This window comes from Protopterus annectens, chromosome 2.part0, assembly GCF_019279795.1.
Source record: "Protopterus annectens isolate FY-2018-M chromosome 2.part0, PAN1.0, whole genome shotgun sequence".
Lineage (NCBI taxonomy): Eukaryota > Metazoa > Chordata > Ceratodontiformes > Protopteridae > Protopterus > Protopterus annectens.
In genome coordinates, this window is record NC_056728.1 from 64113686 (window position 1) to 64134440 (window position 20755).

At 47.0% G+C, this 20755-nt stretch overlaps 1 protein-coding gene across 1 annotated transcript in view; it reads right to left on the reverse strand.

The window, feature by feature from the left end:
* MGA (MAX dimerization protein MGA) overlaps positions 1–20755 on the reverse strand; it is a 2673741-nt gene that overhangs the window by 200674 nt on the left and 2452312 nt on the right. The gene's annotated exons all lie outside the window — the stretch shown is intronic.

The window sequence follows — 20755 nt, forward strand, 5'->3', positions numbered from 1 at the left end:
ATCTCAGCACAGGTGGAAAAACTTAGAAGATACACAGATAAATATAAAGAAAAAGTACAGAATAAGCAATTTATTGATGACTCCAAAATGTTCCATAGAGAATTGGAGAAACAAGGCAAAAAGAAATGAAAAAATACCAAAAAAGAACTATTTACATGTTGGAGAAATATTTATGAAGATCCTGTGGAACAAAAAGATGCTAAATGGAATATGAAATGGGACTAAGTAACACGGAAAGAGATTGAAACAAAGTTGAGAAAGGCCTCTAGTTGGAAAACCCCAGGCCCAGATGCAGTACTTGGCTTCCAGTTAAAAGTATCATCATCTTTGCACAAAGACTTCGCCATGAGTAAGAACTATTTATATGCACACCCTGAACAGACACCAACCTGGCTAACAACAGGAAAAACAATGCTCCTACTTCAGAGTGAACCTGCAAGCTACCCCAAAAATTATAGAACTTGCCTTCCGACAGGGTAAAAACTATACACTGGAATTGATGCAGACAGTTTACAGTTGTTTAGAAGAAAACTCAATTATGGCAATAGACTAAAAGGACAATTAAAGTCATGTGCAACAAAGAATCATTTGTTAAAGTCGTAGTGAAAAACTGTAAAAAAAAAAAAAAAAAAAAAAGGGAAGAATCTAAGTATGGCATGGACTGACTACAAAAAAGCATTTGATAGTATCCCACATTCAAGGATAAAAAAGTGCTTAAAAATGTACAAGATACACCCAACATTGATCAACTTCATTACAGTGACCATGAAACAGTGGCAGACCACTTTGCAATTAAGCCATGACAAAGGACAAATTATTACTCCAGGGTGACTCTCTTTCACCGTTGCTATTCCGTCTTGCCCTTAATGCATTAAGCTGTCTACTTAACAGCTTAGACTTTCTTCTTCTTTCGTCTTTTTCCTGGTTAGGGGTCGCAACAGTGGATCAACTGTCCGCTTATGACTGGCAGTAGCGTTTCATGGTGTCGAGTTGCCAGCCTGGTGCCCAACCTTCCACAGAAGGCACACACACGCCTAGGGCCAATTTAGAGCGTCCAATCCACCTACAACATGTTTTTTGGGATGTGGTAGGAAACCAGAGCACCCAGAGGAAACCCACACGACCACAGGGAGGACATGCAGACTCTGCACAGAAGGCACCCCAGCTGAGGATCGAACCGGAGAACCTCTTGCTGTGAGGTGGAAACGCTAACCGCTGCACCACAGCGGCCGCCCACTTAACAGCTTAGACCAAAGTTATAATTTGGCTCCTAGAAAACAACAAAGTGTTAAAGACTTCTCACCTTCTCTTTGTTGATGATTTAAAACTGTACAGCTCATCACACGAGGCACTGAAAGCACAACTGCAGGTTGTCAAAGCTTTTTCAGATAATATAAGAATGCCATTGGGTCTTGATAAATGTGCAAAAGTAACCTTTAAAGCAGGAAAACTGCAGCACCAAGAAAATAAGAAGTTATGTACACACCATAACGTTCCATCTGAGTAGGTATCTTCATTTGTCTACAACCTGTGGGATACGGATCCGATCTCGGATCCGAGCCGGCAACTTCTATCATAGCATAGATCCGAGCTCCTAGCACCTCCCCCTTACCCATATTCCCCTGCCTACTCTAACTGACCTCAGATCAAGTTTGCCCCATAGCACAGCAGATAAAAGGTGTCCCAGTGGGAACATATGCTAATAACACAAGAACGATCATATCGGTCAGGGGGAAGGAGGGGGGATGGTTGCAGACAAATGAAGATACCTACTCAGATGGAACGTTATGGTGAGTACATAACTTCTTAATCTGAAGTAGGAACTTCATTTGTCAGCAACCTGTGGGACAGAGTACCCAGCTACCTAAATCTTGGGTGGCCTTCATGGAAGGATATTCCGGAGCACCGCAGAGCCAAAGGACGCTCTACCTCGGGAAACAACATCTATTTTATAATGGCTGATAAAGGTGTGAGATGAAGCCCAAGTGGCTGCGGAACAAATGTCATCCAGTGGAACCCTAGCTTGAAAGGCCGCAGAAGTACAATGGCCCTAGTAGAATGAGCATGGACTCCTTGAGGTGCAGGCATCCCCGAGCTCTGATATGCTAAAAGAATACAACTTGAGATCCATCGAGAGAGAGAAACTTTAGAAACTGACTTTCCGAAATTACTTTTGGCAAAGGAGATAAACAGCTGATCGGATTGCCTATGATTAGCAGTTCTATGGATATAAAAACGTAGTTGTCTGTGTACGTCCAAGGAATGTAGCTTGTACTCTCCTTTGTTATGAAAGTTGGGGAAAAACACTGGGAGATTGATGGATTGATGTTCGCTTCTGAAGATACCTTAGGTAGAAAGGACGGATTGATCCTGAGGTAAACCCTATCAGGGTGAAAAAACAGATATGGTGGTTTGACACAAAGAGCTTGCAATTCCGATACTCTTTTGGCTGAAGTTATGGCCACCAAAACGGCTGTCTTCCAAGAGAGAAATTTGAGATCAACCGTGGCCGCCGGTTCGAATGGGGGACCAGTCAAGGCCTGCAAGACTAAGGATAAATCCCATGGAGGTACCACCTCTTTAACTGGAGGCCTAAGGAGGAAGGTACCCTTGAGGAAGGTCTTACACAGTTTGGAAGTGATAAGAGGGCCAGACTCTTGCCCCACATGGTAGTATGAGATTGCTGCCAGTTGTACCTTGACTGTGGAAGAACTAGCCCCCTGGTGAAAGAGAGAGGTTAGAAAATCTAGAATCGACGATATCGGGGCTGTAAAAGGGTCTAAACGACGGTGTTCTGCCCAAATGGTGAAGCGTTTCCACTTACTCCGATAAACCTTCCTGGTGGAAGGCTTGTGAGCTGCTACAAGAATGGCTTTGACCGGAGATGAGATCCCGGGAGTCCTTATGAGGAGTGGAACTGGAGCAACCAAGCCGTCAGCTTGAGGTTGACCAGGTTTGGAGTCGGAAGACCGAGAGGATGAGAGATGAGATCCGGAATGGGATCCAGAATCCATAGTGGATACACTAGGTGAGACCATAGGTAAAGGAACCACTTCTGACGAGGCCAGAATGGGGCAATGAGGATCATTTTGCTCCCCAGCTGCCTGGCTTTCTGTAATCATTTCAACATCAGGGGAAGAGGAGGGTAAGCATAAAGCAGACCGGGAGGCCAAGCATGAACTAGAGAGTCTCTCGGGGACTCCCCCGGAGGGGGGATCAGAGCGAAGTAGTTGTTGCATTTCGTGTTTAAAGGAGAGACAAAAAGATCGCAACAAGGTCGCCCCCATCGGGCAAATACTTGCTCTGCGACTCGGTGGTTGAGAGACCACTCGTAAGGAGTCAAGATAGTACGACTGAGCCTCTCCGCTAGAATGTTGGACCGTCCCAGAATGTGCGTTGCTATGAGAAAGCGGTTGGTGGAAATCGCCCATTCCCACACTCTCATGGCCTCGCGGCAAAGGGGGTAAGACCTGGTTCCCCCGTTTGTTGATGTACCAGACTACCGACATGTTGTCTGTCTGTACCGCAATTGTCCCTACCGGAAGAGAGTTGTGTAGTGCCTGCAACGTCAAAAGCACCGCCCTCATCTCTAGGACGTTGATATGCAAAGAGGTCTCTACGTCGTTCCATGTGCCTTGGACTGTCCTGCCTGAAAAATGCCCCCACCCCAGGCGAGAAGCGTCCGTGGTCACTGTGTCGACTGGCGGAGGTAGTGAGAAGGGACGTCCCGTGTGGAGGTTGGAAAACTGGAGCCACCACAGGAGCGATTTTCTGCAAACCTTGCTTAAGGAAATGGGGTGAGACAGGGGGTTGCGAGACAGGGACCATTGTACCTGGAGGGTCCACTGCAGAACCCTCATGTTCAACCGGGCCAATGGCAGCAGAGGGATTGCAGCCGCCATAGATCCTAGGGCCCTCAGGATCAATTCCGCCGAAGGAGTTTGCAGTTGAAGAATGGCCTGCAGTGCAACATCAGGTTCCAAAGCCGATCTGGAGTCAAGAATGCAAGCATCTGTCTGGAATCCAGTCTCGCCCTTATAAAATCCAGCATCTGTGTAGGGATGAGAGAGGATTTGGTCATGTTGATGGTTAATCCTAATAGTGGAGCCAGACCGAGAAAATAGTCCCTGCATGAACAAAGTAGATGCCTTGTTGGGGCTGTGAGGAGCCAGTCGTCCAGGTATGGAAAGACCTGAATTCCCTGGAGTCTCAGGTGGGCCGCTATTACCACTAGGACCTTGGTGAACACCCTGGGGGCTGAGGTGAGACCGAAGGGGAGGACCCTGAATTGAAAGTGACTGGCTCCCAGCCGGAAGCGGAGGAACCTCCTGGAACGCCTGTCCACTAGAATGTGATAGTACGCATCCTTGAGGTCTACAGAGCACATCCAGTCATCCTCCCGCAATAAGGGGAGGACGGATTGCAACGTGACCATTTGGAACTTTTCTTTGGGTACCGCCAGGTTTAGGAGAGAGAGGTCGAGGATGGACCTCAAGTCCCCCGTCTTTTTTGGCACCAAAAAGAACCTGGAGTAAAACCCTGATCCGACTTGATCTGGGGGGACAGGCTGGATGGCTCTTTTTTGTAGAAGCTGCTGAATTTCTGCAGCAGCCGCCTTCCTTTGACTGGGTGGGACGTCGGGAAGGCTTCTGATTCTGAGGTTTACTATGAAGGGAATTTGGTAACCTCTGGATATAATACGAAACACCCAGCGATCCGTTGTTATGGACTCCCATTTTGCCAGGTGCCTCGAAAAACGCCTCCCGACTGCCTCCAGAGTGGAGCAGTCGGGAAACCCCCTCAGGGGTTCTGCGTGGGCCTTTCAGAGAACGGTTCTCTGGACCTAAAATTCCTAGGACCCCCTCTGCCTCTGGGATGGCATCCACCCTGTCCTCCTCTGCCACGACAGGACTGGTTGTCCTGAGCAGACTGGGATTGATGCGATTTTCAGAACCACATCTTCTTCTGACCCTTTTGGTTCTTGGAAAAAGACCTCTGGGGCGCAGAGAAGCGGACTCCGACGGCAGACAAGGTCTTCCAGTCTTTCTCGCTCTGGACAAGAGTGTCGCGAACGGTTTTGCCGAACAGTGCAGAACCATCAAAAGGGACATTCGCGAATGATGCCTTAAAGGGTTCCGAGAAATCACAGTGATGGAGCCAGGCCTGTCTCCTCATGACAAGCCCGACTCCGCCTGCTCTAGCGGCTCCCTCCGTAGCATGAGACAACAGCCGCATAGAGGTGTTAGAGATAGAGTGGAGGGTGGCCATTCAGGAAGAGTACAGATCCTTGTCTCCCTCCGACATGGACCCTGGGGGGGAAGCAGCATATTCCTTAATTAGATCCAGCTGCATCCAATAAAGTACAGTTTTGTACCTACCATAAATGTAGATGTCCGATAGGTATGCATCTGCAGTCATAACATATGGGTTGTCCTGCCTCAGGCAGCCCTTCGGTCGGCCGGATTCCAAAGTCTGGGTCTGGCCTCGGCTGATGTCGCACTTTCCCCGACGTCAGAGCTTCTGGGGTATAAAGGCATCAGCCGACGCCATTTTCCTCAGTGTTTCTTGCCCCAGATGCCAGGTGCCCTCTAGGAAGGCTAAATTTGGATAAATGTTGAATGTTCCAAACAGTAGCAAAAAATATATATATACATATATACAAACAAACAAATACACCATAATAGACTTCACCAGCTAGCTGAAAGGGGGGTAAGCACCCTAGGAATACCACAGAGGGGAAGGAGGGTGGGTAATCCTGACTGCAGATGCATACCTATCGGACATCTACATTTATGGTAGGTACAAAACTGTACTATGTCCTTCAAGGATGCATCTGCAGTCATAACATAAGGGTAGAATACCAAAGCCAAACTGGGGGAGGAGGTACTAAGATAAGGATGGTGTAGTTAAGATCCCCTGTAAAACTGCAGTTGCAAAGCCTGCTCGGGATCTGGAGTATAAAGGTAGATTGTAATGCTTGGCAAATGTATGCACGGAGCTCCAAGTAGCAGCTTCTAAAATGTCCTTGGTAGCCACCCCTCGTAGGAAAGCTGTAGTGGTGGCTGTGGCTCTTGTGGAATGAGGCCTGATATTTTCAGGAGCTGTCTTTCCATGAAAAGAGTAGCAAAAGCGAATGCAATTTCCTATCCATTTTGAAATTGTCTGTTTGGAAATTGCTTTTCCTTGCACCCCAGTTGCATATGCTACAAAAAGTTGGGTCAGTTTTTCTGCTGGTTTTAGTTCTGTCCAGATAGTAGCGTAGTTGTCTGTGTACATCCAAGGTGTGCAAAAGTTTTTCCCCCTTGTTCTGTGGGTTAGGGAAGAACGTAGGCAAATGAATAGCTTGGTTCAAGGATACCCTGGATACCACCTTTGGCATGAAAATAGGAATGGTTCTCAGAGACACTCTATCCTGGTGAAAAATAAGGAAAGGCTGCACTGCCATTAATGCCTGTAACTCGGATACTCTTCTTGCTGAAGTGATTGCCAGAAGGAAAGCAGTTTTCCAAGATAAGAACTGTAAAGTCTGCTGATGCTGCTGGTTCAAAAGGAGGTAGTGTCAATTTTTCCAGCACAAAATTGAGATCCCATGCAGGTAGAGGGGGTCTCCTTGGAGGTTTTACATTTTTGATCCCTCTCAAAAATTGTCTGAGAAGAGGGTGAGAGAAGATAGGAGGATCCATATTGTATTCTGCTGAAATTGCTGAAGCATGAATCTTAATAGAAGAGTAGGACAGGCCCTTGTGGAACAATTCTGCTAAGTATTCTAGGATGTGTGCTAGGTTTGCCACTGTGACATCTGTACCCTTTGATGTGCTCCAAATGAAGAATCTCTTCCATTTAGTTGAGTATGTCTTCCTTGTGGAGGGTCTGCGAGCCTCCAGGATAATGTCCTTGACCCTCTGAGATAAGACAGTTTGGTTTGGTATTATGCAATTTTCCAGGCAGTTAGCTGCAGTGTTTTCAAGTTTGGATGCAGGGTCTTGAAATTGTTCTGTGTTAGAAGAGGCCATAGGGGTAGAGGCCATGTGTTCGCCCGAGACATGCTTCTCAGTAGCGGATACCAGTGCTGCCTTGGCCAGTCCGGAGCTATTAGTATCACCTTTGGCTGTTCCTCCCTGATCTTCAGTAGAACCTTGTACATCAATGGGAGAGGTGGAAATGCATACACTGTTAGGGCATTCCAGCTGAAAGAGAGAGAGTCCACCCTCCAGGCTTGTGGGTGGTATGTCCTTGAGCAAAATTTCTTCAGATGGTGGTTGAGTGGGGAGGCGAACAGGTCTATCTCTGGCATTCCCCATTTCTTTGTTATGAGTTTGAAGATGTCTGGATGCAGCATCCATTCGTGAGCATCCGTGGTAGTTCTGCTTAAGCTGTCTGCTAGTGAATTCTCTTTTCCTGGTACGAATTTGGCCTGCAGCTGGATATTGAGATTCAGGCCTAAGTTCCACAGATCCATTGCCATCCGGCATAGAGGGTAGGAATGCATGCCTCCCTGTTTGTTTATGTACCACATGACCGTGGTGTTGTCTGTCCTTATCAGCAGATGTCCTTGCTGGAGGAATGATTTGAATGCCTCGATTGCATGCTTCACTGCCAGCATCTCCTTTTGGTTTATGTGCAAGTTTAGCTGGTCTTGAGACCATAGGCCTTGGATACATTTGTCCACCATGTGTGCTCCCCATCCTAGGTCTGAGGCGTCCGTGGTGATGGTCTGCCTTGGTTGTGGTTTGTTGAAAGGCAACCCTCTGTTGGACTGGCAGGCCTGAGCCCACCACAGGAATTCCTTTTGAAGGCATGGAATGACTGGTATCACGGTTTCTAGACTGTGCCTGTGTTGAGACCATACATTCCTTAGGTACCATTGTAATTTCCTCATATGCAGCCTGGCATGCGGGATCAAGATTATGCAGGATGCCATGTAACCCAGGGCCTGCAAGACTTTCCTTGCAGTAAGCTGAGCTTGTCTTGTCAAAGTCATGAAGTAATCTGGAAGTTGCTTTTGTTTATCTTCTGTGAGAAAAGCCATCTGAGTTATTGTGTCCAGATCCGCACCCAAAAAGGTTATCCTTTGGGATGACACTAGTCTTGACTTTTGGATATTGACTGTGTATCCCAAGGCCTGTAACAGGTGTATGACATAGGCCAAATCCTTTATCAATTTTGTCTTGTTGTCCGCTTGTATAAGGCAGTCGTCCAGGTATGGGTAGATTTGAATTCCCTGAAGCCTGCAATGTGCAATTACTGATGCCAGGCATTTCGTGAATACTCTGGGCGCAGTAGATAAGCCAAAGGGCAACGCTGAGAATTGATAATGCTCTGATCCTGCAAGAAATCTGAGGTGTCTTCTGCAATCTGGTCGGATAGGGACGTGCAGGTATGCCTCCTTGAGATCTAGAGTCACCAGCCAAGACTCCTTGCCCAACATGGGAAGAAGTTGCTGTAGGGTCAGCATTTTGAATTTTGGCACAATGAGATATGTGTTCAGTGCGGACAAGTCGAGAATAGGCCTCCATTGGGTTTCTTTTCTTGGTACAAGGAATAATCTGGAGTAAAATCCTTGGCCTTGTTCCATAGATGGTACCCTTTCTATCGCTTTCATCTGAAGTAAATTGTTGATTTGTCTTAAAGCCTCTGGCTTCTGGTTTGGTGGAAGGTTTGGCATTCCGCTCCTTTTTGGTAAAGTGTGGAAGTGAAACCTGTATCCTTTGTCTATTGTTTGCAATGTCCATGTGTCCTTTGTAATGCAATGCCAGTTTTTTGAGAATAAAGCCAGCTTTCCGCCCAAGGGAGCTTCCAGTTGTTCCCTGGTAGGCGGAATCAGAGGCAAGTCATTGTGTCTGTCCTGTGGTAGTGGTTGTAGTTGCAGCTGTGGCAGTACTCCTCTGGTTGGCAGGCTGCCACTGATGACCCCTGTAGGCACCCTTTGATTGACCTCTGCCTCTTGGGCATCTATTCCTGCCCCTCTGTGCTCTGGAGGTGTCTGGAAAGGACCAATTCTTTGAAGGCCAGTTTCTGCTGAACCTCGGAGGTTGAACCTGCAGAAATTCCTTTACTGTTTGCATAGATTTTGCTTTTTCTTCCACTTTCTTTAGAATCTCCTGTGCAGGGGAGCCAAATAAACTTTGTTTCTCCATTGGAGCATCTAGGAGTTTAGCCTTGACATGGTCTGGCAAGGATTGCTCTTTTAGCCAGGCATGCCTACGAATTACTGCCCCAGTCATAGCTGATCTAAATGAAGCCTCCAGTGCATCATAGCCACATTTTAAGAAATGATTACTGACCTGCTGAGAGTTGTGTACCAAATCCTGAAGGGATTTATGGTCTAAAGGTTCAGGAGAAGAAAGCTTTTTATTCAGCTGATCTAACAAATATTCTTGGTACTGTATCATATGAAATTGACAGTTTAATGCCCTGGCAGAAAGAGTAGCAGATGTATAAACCTTTTTACCCCATCTCTCTAATGCTCTTGACTCTCTTTCAGAGGGTAGGGGATTTTTGGCAGTGGCAGCTGCAACACCTTTTGGGCCCGGAGAAATAGTTTCTGGGTCTGCAGCATGGGCTTTATACAGGTGGAAGTGAGAATCCGGGACCCTGTAATATCTGTCAGGTTTTGCAGGGGCCGGGGGAAGAGAATCAGGGGCAGAACTGACATCATTATACACATCATCAATTACAGTTAGCACAGGTGGTATGGCTAAGGGCCTATGCTGGGGCAAATGTAAAAAAGTCCTTAATCTTTTTATAGAATCAGAAAAATCCTGACCCTGCCATTGAAAGTGTTCCCTCATTGAGTGCAAAGTCTCCCCAAAGGAAAATTCTTCAGGAGGGGAGGCCGAAGGAATAGAGTCTTCTGCATCTGAATCCTCATAAGGCGAATAGGCCCCTTCCTGATGGTCTGACAAATCAGATCCATCCGAGGAGTAATCAGAGGAGAGAGGTTCAGAGGGTTCAGTCCTAGGCCTTTTGTCAGGTGGAGGTTGGGAGGCCCTGTCTGGGTGAGGTTGGGAACCCCTAATCAAGGATATAAGGTCCTCAGCAAGACTGAGAATCTGAGAGCTTGAGGAAGGCCTCTGTGAAGTAGATTTGGCAGGTAAAGCTTTTGAAAGTTTGGCAGCTTTAGCCCTGGAGAAGGCCTTAATAGACATAGAAGCAGGGGGCCTAGCTGCCCCACGTGCAGGTGTAGAAATGTCCAATGGAATGGTGTCGGACAATTCTTGAGCACTAGCTTCGGTAGGGATTTCTGAAGCCGACTCAGCCGGGGCCTCTCTGGCCTCGGTTGTCGGAGGTATGATTTCGGTAGAAGTAAGAACCGAGGACTCGGTTTCAGCCAAAACCGAGACACTCACGGTAGGCCTAACCATGGTTTCAGAAGAAACCGCGGGCCGCGAGTGTCGGTCCTTTTCCCTGCGTTTTTTTGGCCATATGCGTAGTCGGAGTCTCCGACGGCATTTTATATGCAAAAGCGGATCCAAAAAACTCTTCTGCAAACTCCGACCAACGTCTAAGAGTCCGTCGGTTGAAGGAGGCACAGGCTAAACAAGCTGATACGTCGTGGTCTGGGCCTAAGCAAGGAAGGCAGTAAGAATGGAAATCCTTATGAGGTATTTGTTTCCCACAAGTTAAACAATTATTTACTTTGTCTGACATCGGCTGAGGCAAGAAAGAGTCCCCAACGGGGTACTTAGCTTTTTTCGAAGTCTTCGTTGGCTGAAATCTCTGGATCTGACCGACCGGCACTTGCGAACAGCTTCTGCTTCGGGCACCGCGCGGCAAGAAAGACTGAGGAAAATGGCGTTGGCTGATGCCTTTATACCCCAGAAGCTCTGACGTCGGGGAAAGTGCGACATCAGCCGAGGCCAGACCCAGACTTTGGAATCCGGCCGACCGAAGGGCTGCCTGAGGCAGGACAACCCATATGTTATGACTGCAGATGCATCCTTGAAGGACATCGCGTGCCATGTAGTTCAAGGCCCTCATAGAGAAGGTCGCTGAACTGAAGGCCCGCTTCCCAAGACGGTCCATCGCGCGAGACTCCTTGCTAGGAGGATGAACCGTGGGGCTCTCCTGAGCCAACTCTTTCTTGGTGGCTGCAGCCACCAACATGGCATCCACAGGGGGACCTCTGCTCCAATGTGATCTCTCTGCAGGGGGGCTCAAAATTTTGTCTGGGCGCTTGGGGATCGGCTCTACGGTGTCCGGTTCCTTCCAAGCCCTAGAGGATATGAGATCCACCAGGGGGTCGGGTGGAGGGGACACCCAAGAGGTAGATGGTCCTGCCTCAAACGCCTCAAGGAATATGGACTCGTCAGAGGAAGCCTTGGGGCAGACCACCCACCCCTGATTTTGAGCATTTCCATGATGTCTCCAAAGGAGACATCCTCGGGGGGTGACCTAGGGGAGCCTTCCCCTTCATCCAAGTCCGTATCTTCAGTGAGACCCTCAGGGGAGTCCATGTGCCTCCTTTTGCACTTTGCCTTGTGAGGAATCTCCTCGGGGGGGCTGTCCGAGGAGTCCTCACGGGCTGTATCCTGTTCCACTGGAACTCCTAAAGGCGCTGAGGCAGGCTGCCCTGAGTGCCGGATGAGGGGAGCCAGGACCAGATGAGAAGGAGTGCGGGAGGGAGCCAAAGCCAGGACCGGAGGCCTGGAAGCACTCGACAGTGCCCTCTCCACCGCAGCGAAAGCCGAGGGGGAGCCGCTCTCTTAAGGATCCGAGATCCGACTCCCACTCGGATCCGAAGCAGGGATTGGACCCGGCGCCGAGAATGTCGGATCCGAAGGACCAGTGTGCTCCGACCGAGACGGAGCCGAAAGCACACCGAATCCCTTGGATCCGAAGCTCGGCCCACGGCTCCAAGAGGTCGGATCCGACAAACTCGAGGGAGCAGTCGGAGCCGACGTGCCCAGCACGGTCGGCTCCGACCTACCCCCGGATCCAACGTGGCTCGGCTCTGAGCCCGGAATGCGGATGGGAGAAGGAGCTATAGAAACAAAAAAAGGGGGTCGAGTCCCCCCCCAGAGGGGGGGGGGAGGCAAGAGCACTCCCATCTGCATCTGGGCCTGGATGAATCTCCTCATCATCCGGTCCATGTCCGCATCAGACATGCTAAAAGTGGACCTCGACGAGGCCACCGAGGCAGACCTGGAGTGTCGCCTCGATGACCTCGACGGGGACCGGATCACCTCCTCCTCGGGTCCCGGGGAGAAACAAGGGATCGGATCCGAGGAGGAGGAGATAGAGAAGACTTGGATGGAGAAGCCCTCTTGGCGGGCGGGGCTGATGAGGAGTCATCGGCCCGCCGCTTAAGGTGCTTCTCCCGCCGCTTCTCTTTCCTGGCCTCCCTATTCTCCGGAGCTGAAGCGGGAGGTTGAGTCCCGGTCAGAGGAAGGGAGGCAGGATGACCGCTACCGGGGAGGTAGCGGGCACCTTAGTACCAGAGGCCGAAGCAGAGTCTGGGGGTAGAAGGCCCGCCAGAACTAGCTTCGACCTTCGATCCTTGAGTGCCCTGGGGTTGAACGCCGCGCAAATCGCGCAACCAGAAGAGGTGTTCAACCCCAAGGCACCTAGCGCACCGAGTGTGGCCATCAGCCGGTGAAAGCTTGTGACCACACTCGGTGCATTTCGAAAAAATGGCTTTAGGGGCCTCCGACATTACTGTAGTAAAGCACACTCACTAGGCCCCTAACACTCAGTCACACATGCACCCTACGACCAGCGGGGGAGGGAGAAATATTTTAAATTAAATTAAAATATAAAATAGTGTAAGGGTAAACCTACCACACACACAATCAGTCACTCAGAAGAAGAAATAAAAAAAACTTTTTCTCTCACAAAAACGCTAAGAGCTCTGAACCTAGCTGTTGCTTGAAGAGCGGCAAACTAGATCTGAGGTCAGTTAGGGCAGGCAGGGGATTATGGGTAAGGGGGAGGAGCTAGGAGCTCAGATCTATGCTATGATAGAAGTTGCCGGCTCGAATCCGAGATCGGATCCGTATCCCACAGGTTGTTGACAAATGAAGTTCCTACTTCAGATCATCAGTTTGGGACAGGAATGTGATATAAAAGAACTTGAGGAAGAGGGAGTGTATAAAAATTTGGGAATTGATGAAGGATCAACAATAAAACATGAACAAATGCGAATAGAACTTAGTAAAGAATACTTTAAAAGACCAAAATTAATCCTGAAAGACAGCGTTGATATCTAGGAACAAAATTCAAGCTTTAAACCAATTTGCTCTTCCTGTCCTAACTTACAGTTTTGGAGAGACTGACTGGGCCCCAAAACATGTTGAACACATTAGACAGGAAAACAAGAAGGATGTTTCATGTTCACCAAATGATTTATTAAAATCAGTGCATACCAAGATTATATACTCCCTGTTCCAAAGGAGGGATGGGTCTCTTTGAAACTTATTACATGTAGAGATCTGCAATAATGGGACTGCACGTGTATCTACTGATCTCACAAAAACTAAGCATAGTGGAAAGTTTTGAAACATGAGGAGAATAGACTTAAGATTACTTCTTTGCTTAGTCTAGCAGAAGCATATCGGCGTCAAGCAGGAATGGAAATCAAACCAGAAGTAGAAAAAAATCCGGCAGCAAATAAATGTGCCAAAAAACAAAAAAGAATTTAAGGTAAAAGACCAGATGAGAAGGCAAGAAATGTGGAAAATGAAGTAACATAGTTGCAAGTATAGAAAACTTCTGGAGGAACCTCACGTTGATCAGGATCAAACACAGGAATGGTTAAGGAGAGGTGAATTCAAAACAAGGGATGAAAGGTTAACACTAGCGCCCCAAGATAGTGGGCTATATACACATTGGTTTACAAGGTCCACTGAACATGTGGGAGAAGGTTTTGTAAAACAGAACTGGAAACAGTTGCATATCTCTCTGCTGGCTGTGACATACTAATGGCAGGAGGACTGTATACTGAAAGGCATAATAATGTGGCAAGACTGTTGCACTAGGGATTGTGTAAACATTATGGTACTGAAGTGTCTGAAAAACACGAAACATAAGCCACAAAGCACAACAGAAAATGAAGTCTATATCACATGGGATCATCCATTACTAACAGTTCAAAAGCTAGATGCCAGAAAACCGGATACAGTGGTCTATGAAAAGAAGAAAAAAGTAACACTGATCACACCTAATGACTACAGTGTCTTGCATACAGAGACACACAAAGTCATAAAATATCAGGATTTGCAGGCAGAAACAAGAACAATGTGGAGCAAGATACTCAAACAGTTCTAACAGTAATAGGAGCAATGGGTCTTACAAAAAAGAATCTACAGCCGTATTCAGATATGTTACCAATACATGTAACAACATACAAATTTGCAGGAGGAGTCATTATTGGGCACATTGCAGGTGCTGCAAAGAGCACTTCTGGCTGACATCAAAGATTGAAACAATACTTATTTCATGAACTTTAATTGTACTATGACTTAGGAATGGGGTCCAATTCCCATCATGATATTAGAAACCCAAAATATGGGGAGAAATTAAAAAGGGAGAGACCTCTTCCGTGTGTTAACTCTTAGGATTCCATAGACTGCCTACTGTGCAAGCCACAGCTTTTTCTCTTCTGAAGACATATTGAATGGAATCATGTAGCAGGCAAGGAGAACACATCCACCTCCTACACACACAAGTTCAAATACTCTCCAGTGAGTGAAGATAATTTTACCCTTGCCCAATACTCAAAAAGAATTCACAATGCATTTGATGCACGGAGAGCTATTAAGCAAGCACAAGAGGAAGGCGATACAGAAAATGATTGAAAAATAAGCTTCCTTCACAAATCAGATAATAGTTAAGTATGCAGTATGTTATGTTATGGGAAGAATCCAGTGCTGTACAAACATTCTAGGAGGAAACATAAGGGTCAAATGACAATACCACAGAAAGTCATAACTTATCATGAAAGATGTATAAATAATGCCTGGAGTAAAGATGTGAACCAGTGACCAAGAGGGAGTGGAACACCTATAATGTAGATATCCTTAAAGCAAGTACAAGACAACACACTCCTGCAGGAGTTGCTTTAGAAGAAGCACTTTAAAACCAGCAGTTATATGCCCAGTGACAACACACAATGCAACTATCAATCCACTTGGAAACAGCTTACTTAGCGGCTACAAGCCCCACTCTGTAAAGCAAATGTCAGACTCAGCTGTTCTGTCTTCAACTCATACTCTCTCTTCAGGTACCAAGTGAGCTGACAATGTCATTCCAAGGTTCAAATGCCCCTTCACCCCTTGTTTTCACATCTAAGACAAAAACAGGGTAACCAAGGAAGTGGTTTAAGGACATGATGACATCACCTGCAAAAAGAAATGTGCATTAATCCTAAGGAACATTAAATTATTATTGAAAAGACACTATCCAGGAAAACGCTAAACTATGACCACCAGTGAGAATGTAACAAACTTTAATAAAACAAAAACAGTAAGTGCTTTTGTGAAAAACTTTCACTTCATCAGACCACTGCAACAAAAAATTTAAAATTCCCTTAAATACCAACATTACTTCTCATTCAGCCTATCACAGGCAAGAGAATGCATTATCATCATGGCAACCAGTTAAAACCCACACTATTTCAAACATATGTTCAAAATAAGTCACACTAACATATACAATCAACCTTACATCTTAAATTTCTGCAGAAAAATAAAGCTTAGATGTTTATATAAATTTCTTCATTTTTCCGAGTATTCAATATAGGTTTCAATGTCACATGATCATTAAGGCTCTGCCCATAACGTGGTCTTAAGTTAAAAATCCATCTTAATTCCACCTTTTCAGTGTCATTATATAAATCTCTCAATCTTTCACTTTCTATTATATTCTCTACAACTAAAAACTTAAAACTATGTATATTTCTTTTCTCAATAATGTGCTTGGCTATAGCACTATACGTTAATCCTTTCCGAGCACAATATAAATGATCCCTGATTCTCTCGATCAACCTCCTGTTTGTTTTGCCTACATAAAATGAATAGCATACTACACAATAACCTAAATATACCACATTCTTATTATTGCAGGTAGCTCTAGATTAAAATGTATGCATTCTGCCATTATCTGGATGTACAAACGTGGCAGTTTCATCTATAAACTGGCAAAACGAATAAGTGTCACATCTAACAGTACCAGGGGCACTCTGATCTAAATACTGTTCCTGTACATACCTAGGGTAACAACTTCCTCTTTAGAGACTTTTTATTTTTAAAATAAAACTTTGGTACTGGTCCTATAACCTTCCTTATATCCTCATCCATCTGTAAGAGACTCCAATTTTGCTGCAGAATACTCCTAACAGCTCTATTATCGCTACTACATACAAGCAGAAAGAATAGTTGTGTAAAATCTTACTATAACCACAGATGTCCTTCTCTTCCATGTTGCAGTACTCTAGGTGTGGGATTTCCTGCCCTCAGTCGACTCACACATCGGCTTCTATACAAAAGCTTCAGCTTGGCTGCTGTAGTGTGCGTAGGACATCACATGTAGGACCATAAACCAAGGGGCCTTAAATGTGATGTCTGCACGCAAAATCCTCAGAACATGAAGGCCAGCAGGCAGAGAATAAGGCCCAGCAGGTGTGTCAGTTGTTTACAGATGTGTGACTTGGAGACCTACTGGAATGCAGGTATTACAGGAAGGTATAAGATCTGGGGGGACTGGTGGGCAGGAAGAAATACTGCAACATGGAATACAAGGACATCTACGGTTATCGTAATATTTTACACAGCCATTCTACGTCCTTCTATTCCTATGTTGCAGTATTTTAGGTGTAGGCGCATACCACAGCTTAAGAGGATGAAAGGGTGGTGGTAGATGCAGAGGGTTCTACAAGACCCTGCAGGATTGCCCTGGTAAATCCTGTCCTAGCTCTGGAAACTTGGCCCAATTTGTAATGCTTGGTGAAGGTGTGCATAGTGACCCAGGTGGCTGGTTCCAAAATGGATGCTGTGCCTAGGCCTTTCATGAAGGCCCTTGAGGTGGCCAGAGCTCTAGTGGAAAGGGGCCTTGATTCCCCTTGGGGGTTCTTTTCCGTGGTGAGAGTAGCAGAAGCAAAATAGCTTTCCTGATCCCAGCATGCAATGGTTTGCTTGGAGACTGCCTTGCCCAGGGCTCTGGGGTGGAAAGAGACAAAGAGCTGATTAGTCTTTTTGATGGCCTTGGTCTTGTCCAGATAGAATCTAAGTTGTCTGTGCACATCCAGGGAGTGCAGTATCCTCTTCGTTAGTGGGTGAGGGTAAAAAGGTGGGCAGATGAATGGATTGGTTAACAGAGAGATCACTGACCACTTTAGGCATAAAGGAGGGGTTGGTTGACAAGGACACCCTGTCTTTGTGGAAGATAGTGTAAGGGGGACAAGGCCATTAGAGCCTGCAGTTCTGACACTCTTCTGGCTGAAGTGATAGCCACCAGAAGGACCTTCTTCCATGTACACATCTGTAAGGAGGAAGGCCCGGCAGGTTCAAAGGGATGTTGGGTTAATTTAATGTAGTTAAGGTCCCAAGGCAGAGGGATATGTTTCCTAGGTGGTCTCATGTGCAAGACCCCTTTAAGGAAGAACTTTACGTCGAGCCTGGCCAGTAAGGGGGGGTCCAGGGGCAGACAGGCTGATATGGCCGAGAGGTGTACTTTTACAGAAGAATAAAAAAGGTCACTTTTTATCAATTGACACAAGTAGTTTAGAACCAGAGGAACCTCAGCGGAGCTGGGGTCCCTTCCCTTTTGTAGACACCATTTTGCAAATATTTCCCATTTAGCCAGGTAAGATTTTCTGGTGGTAGGTTTCCTTTCCTCCCTTAGGACCGAAAGTACGTCCTCTGAGTTGTGGTGTCTGAAAGGAATCAAACGTTTATCATCCACAGAATCAGAGACATCTGCACCTGTGGGTGCAGGAGAGTTCCTGTGTCTTGTGACAAAAGGTACACCTTGTAGAGTAACTTGAAGTGATTGCCCTTGGGTAGTTTATGAAGTAGGGGGAAACCAGTGCTGCCTTGACCAGTATGGAGTCACTAACAAGATTTATGGTTTCTCCTCCTGAATTTTCAGGAGGATATTCTGAATCAGTGGGAATGGGGGGAAGGCATAAAGGAACTTCCCCCTCCCATGAGATGCTGAAAAGTGTCCACTCTCCATGCTAGAGGTGAGTGGGTTTTTGAGCAGAAGTTCTGCAGCTGCCTGTTCTGGGGGGAGGCAAACAGGTCTATTTGTGGAGCACCCCACCGGTGGACTATGTCTAAGAAAACCTCCCTGTCCAGCATCCATTCATGTTAAGGCGAGGAGGATCTGCTTGGCAGTTGTCCTGTAAGGGGATGTAGACCGCCTGCAGGAACAAGTTGAGCCGGGAAGCTAAGTACCATATCAGCAGGGATAGACTGCACAGCTGACAGACCTTTGCTCCTCCCTGCTTGTTGAGGTACCACATCACCGTGGTGTTGTCGGTGACGATCTGGAGCACCCTTGGAACCAAAGGGGGGGGGTGAAGGTCTGTAGAGCTAAGAAAGCTGCTGTCATTTCCCTGATATTAATGTGCTTGGCCTGAAGAGAGGGATGCCATTCTTCCTGACTCTTGAAATGGGCCAGAGTTGCTCCCCAACCTGAATCTGAGGCATCTGTGTGCATAACTTGGGTTGGGGTGGGGGTGGGGGGGGCTGTAGTGGGAGCCCTGGGTTCAATTTCACTTGCTGGGTCCACCAGTTGATTTCCGTTTTCAGACAGGAAAGGAGGGGGATGGCCTGCTCTAGGGAATGTAGGTGCTGGGACAAGGTGTTCTTCAGGAACCACTGCAGCTTGTGCATGTGCATTCTTGCCAGAGGTAGCATGGGAATGGTTGCTGCCATCAAACCCAGGAGATGAAGAAAATGCCTTGGCGCCACCATTTGGGATAGTAGAGCTTCCTGGAAGTGGGAAGTTAAAGACAGAACCTTATCCTGAGGTAGAAAGGCCTTCACTGTGTCTGTTCTGATTCTGCAGCCGAGGAAAATCTTGTCCTGGCTTGGGATCAGACAGGATTTGCGGTGGTTGATGGTGAATCCTAGGTTCTGCAGAAGGGACATGGTGAAATGTAAATGCTTTAATAGAGCATCCCTGGACTCTGCCAGAATCAGGATGTCATCCAGATAAGGGTAAATTTGTATCCTTTGAGTTCTGCAGAAGACAATGGCTGGGGCTAGGCACTTTGTAAAGACTGTGGGGGGCCATGGATAAACCAAAGGGCAAGGCAGTAAATTGGAAATGAGAGGAAGGGCCAGAGAAATGCAGGAATTGCATGTGGGAACTATTGATGGGTATGTTCAGGTAGGCTTCCTTTAGGTCTAGGGTGACCATAAAGGCCTTGGCTGGAATGAGACGTAGCAAGGTGGGGAGAGAGAGCATTTTGAAGGAGGGCACCTGAAGATGTAGGTTTAGAAAGGACAGATATAGGATGCATCTCCAGGGGCCATCTTTTCTGGGGACCAGAAAGAGACGGGAGTAAAACCCTTTTCCTTCTTGTCCTGGAGGAACAAGCTCTATGGTGCCTAGCTGTAGAAAGATCTGACAGAACTTGTGCCATGAGATGGGCCTGGTTTTTGGGGAGGGAAGGGATGCCTCTTCTGGGTGGCTTCTCTTTCCAGGATAGGATGTACCCTTTTTGGATAATGTTTAAGACCCACTGTGATCCAGTGATGGATTGCCAAAGGGGGAGACAGTGGGAAAGACGAGCTGACAGGGGGAGGTGGGCAAGGCAGTCACGCATTACTGGGGCCTCCTCTGTCCTGAAAAGGCTGTTTGGGTTGCTGTGGTGGAGCAGAGGATCTGAAGTTAGTAGGTCTTCTGGCCCCTCTCCTAGGCCTGGAAGAGGAGGACTGTGGAGTATGTCTTATAAAGGTGGCTTTAGCAGGGTAGTTCCTATAATACTTGGGTATGGGCGACACCAGCAGGTGCTTAATGTCCTGCAGTTCTTTGCTTTTTTCTTGTAGATTTTTAAAAAGGTCAGTGGATTGTTTTTCGAACAGCACATTGTGGTCCAGAAGGTCGTCCAGGATTTTAGCCTTGAAGTCCTCTGGGAGGTTCTCGAGTCTTAGCCATGAGTACCTCCTGAGGGCTGAAGCAGATGCCGCAGACCTGGTGGATAATTCTGCTACCTGCTGGGCCAAGGAAAGTTTGGATGAGATGTCAGTCTTGCTGGGACTGTCAGGCAAGGAAGCCAGCATGGAGGAGGCTTGAGAGACCAAGTCTAATGCATACTTGGTCATGTGGGTCTGATAATTTATAGCTCTAAAAGCCAAAGTAGAAAAAGTATACACCTTCCACCCCATCCTATTCATGTACTTACTGTCTTTGTCAGTGGGTTGTAGGGAGGCAGAGGGCAGCAGTCTAGATTGCTTGTCTGCCGTGGTGGCAATAACAGCTGGGTCAGTCAAGCGTGACTTAACTAAAAATTTGTGATCCTCTGGTACTTTATAGAAGTGGTCAGGACGCTTAGGGGCAGGAGGCTGGAGTCAGGGGCCTTAAAGGCTGCACTGAAGGCATCCCAGTAAGCGGGCAGAACAGGGGAAAAGTACAGTTGTGTACACTTACCATAAATGTAGATGTTCAAGTGTATTCACTGTTGCGGGCATTACATTTGGGTAATCCTGCTGGCAGGTTGCCCTCAGTCGGCTTGAATTCCAAAGTCTTGGGTCCTGTGTCGGCTGCTGTTGCCCCTTCCCTGACGTCAGGTCGTGAGGGGTATAAAAGC